The sequence below is a fragment of the Martes martes genome, assembly GCF_963455335.1.
Source record: "Martes martes genome assembly, chromosome: 13".
Classification (NCBI taxonomy): Eukaryota; Metazoa; Chordata; class Mammalia; order Carnivora; family Mustelidae; genus Martes; species Martes martes.
In genome coordinates this window covers 78742877-78750300 of record NC_137901.1, presented here as the reverse complement: position 1 = coordinate 78750300, position 7424 = coordinate 78742877, and positions in this window count along the sequence as shown.

The following is a 7424-nucleotide window of genomic DNA, read 5'->3' as shown; positions in this document are numbered from 1 at the left end:
AACCGCCTTTGGTATTTATTTTAGTTAGATCTGCTGGTGACAAATTCTCTCCTTTTTTTTTTTTTAAGATTTTATTGATTTTTTTATTTGTCAGAGAGAGAGAGAGTGTGGGCACAAGCAGGCAGAATGGCAGGCAGAGGGAGAAGCAGGCTCTCTGCTGAGCAAGGAGCCCAATGCAGGACTCGATCCCAGAACCCTGGGACTGTGACCTGAGCCAAAGGCAGTGGCTTAACCAACTGGGCCACCCAGGCGTCCCAAATTCTTTGTATTAATTGGTTTGAAAATATTTTACTTTCATCCTTGAAGGTTAATTTCAGTATGTGTAGAACTCTAAGTTGGACATCCCCTCCTTGCATTGCCTTTTTGCCATGGAGAGGTCAGCTCTCATACAGTTCCTTTGATCCTAAACTGCTTGCCCAATACAGCACAAATGGGGGGAAAATAGGTACCGTGGTTTTGGATCACTTCTCATTACCTCCTTTCCTTGGGGTGACTAGTTTGGACCTTCGACTCCTAGCTGTTTTGACATCCCCAAGTACTAACTTTTGTCTCCTGCCCTCATGAAACTTCCTAACCACTCTGGTGGCTTCTCTGCCTTTTCTTTAAAAAAAAAAATTTTTTTTTTTTTTGAGAGAGAGACAAAGAGAGTGAGTATGCATGAGCTGGGGTGGGGCTGGGTGCCAGAGGGAGAGGGAGAATCTTAAGCAGACTTAACACTCCATGCCCAGCATTAAGCAGACTCCATGCCCTGCGCAGAGCCCACTGCAGGGCTGGATCGCACAGCTGTGAGAGCATGACCTGAGCTGAAATCAAGAGTTGGATGCCTAGCCGAGAGAGCCAGCCAGGTGCCCCGGCTTCTGTCCCACTTAGCAGCTGCCCTCTGCTCTGCCTCTAAGCCTCTCACCCCATGGTGCTTAAGAGCCATCAGTGTCCCAAGGGAAGAAGTGATGTGCACGATGTCAGGCCCATCTCACTGAACTTCCCTTCTTTCCAGGATTTTTGTATGGCAAAGCCTGGAGGCACCCTGGGGCTTTCAAATACCATTTGTGTGTGTTTGTGCCCCATCCGGCTTCTTTAGTTACACGTGGTGGGAGCGCTGGCCTGCCACAGTGACTCCATCACAGTCGGACTTGGACGTTCTGTGATTTGTTTCTTCTTCTGAATGCTTTCGCTGGCATACTTTTGCATTTTATTTACGTTTTTGGTCCCTTGCGGTTTCTGTTTTCTGCGTGTCGCCTCCTAGTGCTGCTGGTCCTGCCCCATGGGCTGTGTGTTCATTGTAATTGGTGGCTCCCGTGGTTGTGCCTCATGGTGGCCCCGAAGTTCACCCTCTAAAGCCCAGCATGATCCGGGCCCTGGCTTACTCTCTCTCGGTGCCACTTCCTGTCCTCTCACCATCAGGAACGACACTTCCACCCAGAATGGGCAAGAGAGGTGGATCTTCTTCAGGGAGAGGCCTTTCTGAAGGCCTCAGCCAGGCGGTCTTAGCAAGCTCTCATTAACGCCCTACATCATTTCTTTCTAGCTCTCTTCACAAATGTAATTTTCCACTGATTTGTGAAATTGGCTGAGTAGTTTATCTTTTCCCTTCCAGAATGTGGTCTGCGCCATGAAGACAGTGACCTTGTCAGTCTCATTTACACAATATCACCAGTGTCCACCCCTGTGCCCAGCACACAGTTACTGAATTAATTTCAGGCTTGTAATGATTGGAGATGAGAACGAGGTGGGGAGAACTAACATTCGTTACAGTTTTGCTATTTATCATCTTATTCAGATTTTTTTTAAAGAAGATTTTATTTATTTATTTGTCAGAGAGAGAGAGAGTGAGCATAGGCAGGGGGAATGGCAGGCAGAGGCAGAGGGAGAAACAGGCTCCCCGCTGAGCAGGGAGCCCGATGCGGGATTCAGTTCTGGGACCTTGGGATCATGACCTGAGCTGAAGGCAGTGCTTAACCGGCTGAGCCACCCAGGCGCCCCCCATCTTCTTTAGTTTTGACTTTACCCCCTGGAGGCAGGCAGTGTTGCTCCTTTGGGTAGAGTAATCCATGGCTCAGAGAAATCCCATTATTTTTCTAAAGTCACATCTTCACTAAGCGCCCAATCTAGAATTCAGTCCCAGGCCTCACTGGTTCAAAAGGAAGCCCAGTTCTAGACTGTTAAATACTTCTCAGCCTTCCATGCTTTTTATATCTTTTTTTTTAAAAGATTTTATTTATTTATTTGACAGACAGAGATCACAATTAGGCAGAGAGAGAGGAAGGGAAGCAGGCTCTCCGCTGAGCAGGGAGCCTGATGCGGGGCTTGATCCCAGGACCCTGGGATCATGACCTGAGTCGAAGGCAGCCGCTTAACTGACTGAGCCACCCAGGCGCCCCACCTTAGGAAGTTTTAGATCCAGAATTTGAACTCTTCTGTGGACTTCTATAAAGGTTGCTTATCATTGCATACACTGATCAAGGCATCAAGCCCTGGAATATAGAAGGAGCTTAATAAATGTTGTTTGCTTTTTCCAGATTGGTGATGCTATGGTGAACTTCCTAGAAAAAGGTCACAAAGTATTGTAATGAAGCTTCCTTGTGTCTCCACAGTATCTCCAAATTGACCCCTTGGAAAGCCCCAAAAGTTCTCACTCATGACAGCTTCCAAGTGTCAGGTAAGGATCATATTAGCCTCAACTGCAGGCTGTACTCTGCTATTTGCTCCAAATATTTTCTGGTTGCAAATGTTATTGATCTGACAGTTTATTTCCCGAGACGCATTAGTTCAAACTGATGTGATATGAAAGTCTCATCCTAAGGAAATTGGCCTTGTGAATGGCTGTCCCCTGGGAAGAGCATGCTGCACTTATGACTTCACTAATATCATGAAGAAGCTGCAAATACAATTAGTGGGCCTGGTTGGTGATTTTCCAATAATGATGTTTGGGGTATATTATTGGTTTAGCTGTAATTGAGCTTAAGATGATCTGAAAATCTCTAAACTGTGTGAAAGTCATTCACAGCTCTGGCTCAGTGTAACGTTCATGAACGAGAGTGGGTATGGAGGGGCTGATGACACTTGGTTGGGCTGAGCCTGGAGGATGTGTCCCTGGACAGCTGTGGCTTGTCTCTCAAATTCTGTTTCCAGAGCCTCAGCAAGAAGACACAATGGAGAAATTCCTCAGTTCCTCCGCTCCTTCCACTCCTGTGTGTTTACAGCTCGTTCTGTTCCGCGATTAGCTAGGCAGCGCCGTCCCTGTCTGAATTGGGGGCGTGAAGTCTACAGCTAAGTAAGAGATCTGTCCTGAATTTTATAAATAGGATTTCTAGTTTGAAATACAGGCTGATGTTTGAATGTTTTATTAGGAAACAAATTCAGAGAATGTCCTACTGATAACGTGGTCATCATATTTTTTTCCAGGTGGTTCTGCTATTTCTGTGGAAACCGTCTGGTAGACCCCACTTGTAAATCCTGCTGGTCTTTGTTAGGACTTAGCAGTTTTAAGAAAGGGCAGTCCATGCAAGCCAGTTCACAAACAGAATTTGGGGGTCTTTGTTACTGAGTAATCATCATCTCAGTCCATGATGTGATGAAGTTATGTAGAAAAGCAAAAGTTCGTCATTAAAAGTTTTTCCAGGGTGCCTGGGTGGCTCAGTGGGTTAAAGCCTCTGCCTTTGGCTCAGGTCATGATCCCAGGGTCCTGGAATCGAGCCCCGCATTGGGCTTTCTGCTCAGCAGGGAGCCTGCTTCCTCCTCTCTCTCTGCCTGCCTCTCTGCCTACTTGTGATCTCTGTCTGTCAAATAAATAAATAAAATCTTAAAAAAAATAAAATAAAAGGTTTTTCATTCATTATACAACTTCAGCTTTTAAGCTTTTACTGATTCTATTATGTGCCCTAGCTTGAGTCCTTTCCTGCTGTGTCTACTTCCTTGTGGTTGAGTCTCTCCGAAAGACATCTTGAATTGTGAATGCCCATCACATGTCCTAGAATGGATTGCTGGTTCTTACAACCAACAAATCCTGTCAAAGAGAATCAGTCTTTCACCCATGGTCTGACCCTGGTGCATTCGCAGTGTGATCCGACGGCAACCGGTCGATTGAAAGTCTTGCCCAAGATGCAGGATGCCAGGAAGCCGTGAAAGTGGTGTTGAAACCTGCTTAAAGAACAGAAAAATCACAGACAATCTAAGAGAACAAGTGGCCTTAGGACAATATTCAGCTGGACCTCACAGGGTCAGCCACACTGACTGTTGTGGTCACTGCTCTGGCCCATTGGTCCTGTATCATGCTGGTTACTCAATATTTTGAATATCCTATCAATGCAAAAAGAGTTAAAGGTTGAAGAAAAAAAATGACAAGGAAAGTGACACGGTGAGCACTTCAAAAGAGAAAGATTTAAATATCAAAAGATTCTAGTGGGCCTTAGGAAAAATTGGTGAAGCCCTTGAATATTTTTTAAATGACCTCTTTGCTATCATGCTGTGAAAAGCAAACCTGAAGTGAAGGATTTTGTCACAAAAATTATACAAAAAAAAAAAAAAATTCAGTACCTAATTCATTTTTCGTTCTTCATAAGAATTCATGCATAGTTGAAATGGGAACCTGCAGTTTATTATGATGATAAGCTCAGTTTCGTTTTTCAAGATAAAGTTCTAAATCAAATCCCTCTTCTCCCCCCACGATTTGCTATGAAAATTTGGGCTCAGTATTAAGTGAGTCATTCTAAATGTCTTCTACCGGGACTGATTTTCCTGTCGGGGAGACGGAGGTGGGGGAGTCCCTCCTGCCTTTTCTCGTGGAGCTGCAGAATCTGCCCTTGTCCTTCTTGCCATGACGGCTCCATTTCCCTGCTTGTCGTCACATCTGTGTTTCCTGCTCACTCGTGGTGTACCTGCTGAGTTAGCCGTGTTTTACACCATGCGTCTTCCCTCCCCAGTCATAGGTTACTAGACCAGTGGTAGCCCATGACACAGGGGCAGCTATGCCATAGGCTGGCCAAGACTTTTTATACAAGGGACATGAGCTGCACTAATCTCATTCACTCTCAGGAATCTCCAAGGAATACAGTCAGATTTAGTAGGATACCATGATGACCTGATAGTAAATCGACACAGCATAGAGTCCCCAAGGTCGTGATGGGTCAGATGCAAGCTTTGGGAGCGAGAGGGAGTAATCCAGTGGGACTGAGATGATAACTCAGGCTCCAGAGACCTTACCCAGTGCTCTTCTACCGTGTCATCTGCAGCGGGCAGTTATTCATCCTTCTCCTGGTGACAGTGCCTCAGATTTTCTCAATCCATACAATGTGGGTGGAACTGATCCTGTCAGATCTAGAGTCATCATGTGATCCAGGCCGGGCCAGTCAGCTCATTATGTGCCCTTGGCCATAAAGATTGGTTAAAGGATTGGGCATATCGCTCAACTCGGGCCTGTAACAGTCAAGAGAAGGACCTTTGTTTCAAGAGTTAGGGAAAGTGAACCCAGCAGGATGTGCACCTGTAGCTGCTTGCAGCCACTGCGACCCCTGAAGCAATCCACAGATCAGGACCAAGAGGCGGAGAGAAAATAGGTCCTGCTGACCATGTTTAAGTTGCTGGATCCCGCCACGCCTGAAACTGGCAAGACTCCCTCAGACTTCCAGCCAACATTGTTCCTGTTTGCTAAGCTAGTTCAAATCGGGTTTTATGTCACTTGTTACCAAAAAAGCCATAACTGACACAACATGCTTATTTGATTAGGATAACAATAATCCCTCTTAACCATTTTGACGTGCTTTTCCAGCTCTCATCTCATCAGATTCTTTGAACAACCCTGTGATGCATAGGGCAACGTCTTGATGAAGGTTGCTGCCAGGTCTAGAGGGCTGCCGCAGTGTTTTCTCAAGCACTTGGAAAGCATAGGGAGTGAAGGTTGCCTTCTGAGAGTTACACCACGAAGTCAATACATTATAGATCAAAGCAGAGCAATGCAAAGTCACCTTAAAGAGACAGGATGGGGAGGCCGGCAAGACTTGTCTGTCATGTGATTGAACTTATTAACATATTTAAAGAAAGGCTGTATCCATCATGATCTGCCGGAAGCCTGGAGGACAGAGAGTTGTAAATGCCAACCTTGCCTGAGTCACTACAGCTTGTTTCAGCGAGGAAGGAGTCTTGATCTCTGACTATTTCTTATTCCAGCGACAAGACTTGATGTAGAGAACTGCTTTCAAAAAAAAAAAAAAAAAAAAAAGCAGATTGATAACTGCAGTGCTTTAGAAGTGGCTGAGACTTTCTTGTCATCCTTCCATCAAGAGGCAGGGTCTCCTTCCCTTCCCCCTGAATCCAGGCTTACCCCATGACTTAACTAAAAAAAAAAAAAAAGGAGAGAGAGAGAATGAAGTAGAAGTGGGGCTGTGTCATTTCCAAGGCTCGCTATGAAAGATCTGAAACTTCTACGCTTGCACACCTGGAAGATTCCCTTTTGGAACTCAGCTTCCGTGCTGTGAGAAACTCAAGCCTATGGAAAAAGGTTTAGCTGTTAGCCAGCTGCCAGTCATGCAAATGAGCTGCTTTGAGGTTTCTCCCCACTTAAGCCTCCAGATGATTGCAGTTCCAGGCAACCCCAGCTGGGGCAGAATAACCACCTTGCTGAGCATGGTTAACTCACAGAATCACCAGAGGTGATAAATCGTGACTGTTTTAAGCCACGACGTTTTGCGGTAATTTGGAATAGTGCAGCAGATAACTGAAACAGTAATGGCTTAAGCAATAAAAGCATTTAATGGACTTTTCTAATGGAAATTCTGGGTGTAGGAAGTTTCAGTTCTGGAGCAGTAGGTCAACAGTGTTATCAGTGATCCCATGTTCCTTCTTCCTTTCTGTTTCATAACACTTAGCAAATTGGCTTTCGTCTCCTCATGGTTGCAAGATGGCTGCTGCAGCTCCAAGTATCACATCCACGTTTAAAGAAAAAGAAGGGGAAAGAGTTAGTACCTCTGGGTTCTCTTGCCTTTCACCGAGAAGCCAGATACTATCCCAGAAGCCCTTCACATGATTTACCATTAGGTGTCATTGGCCAGAGAAGACTACCCTTAGTTCCAAGGAAAGTGCATGTATGCTTATCTATCTCTATACTGTGAAGCAACCGTGAGAAAGGAGGTTGACAGTGGCCTTTTGACAGCAACCAAAAATCTCTACCACAAGATGGATGCAGATATTTTTTCCAGTTCACTTGTGATAGTTATGATTCTATCTGGAAAAAAAAAAAATGCTTGGTCCCAGCCATTACAGTCTATTGTCACTAACATGAAATGAATGCATCCCTCTCTCGTTGTCCCAATTTTATACATCAAGACACCATATTATTATTCATTTCCCCAGGCTCGTCTTCTTACCAGGAGAGTAAGTACTGGTTGTATAGATTTTCTGAACCAATCTCCACAGTAGTAATCTCTCTTTGC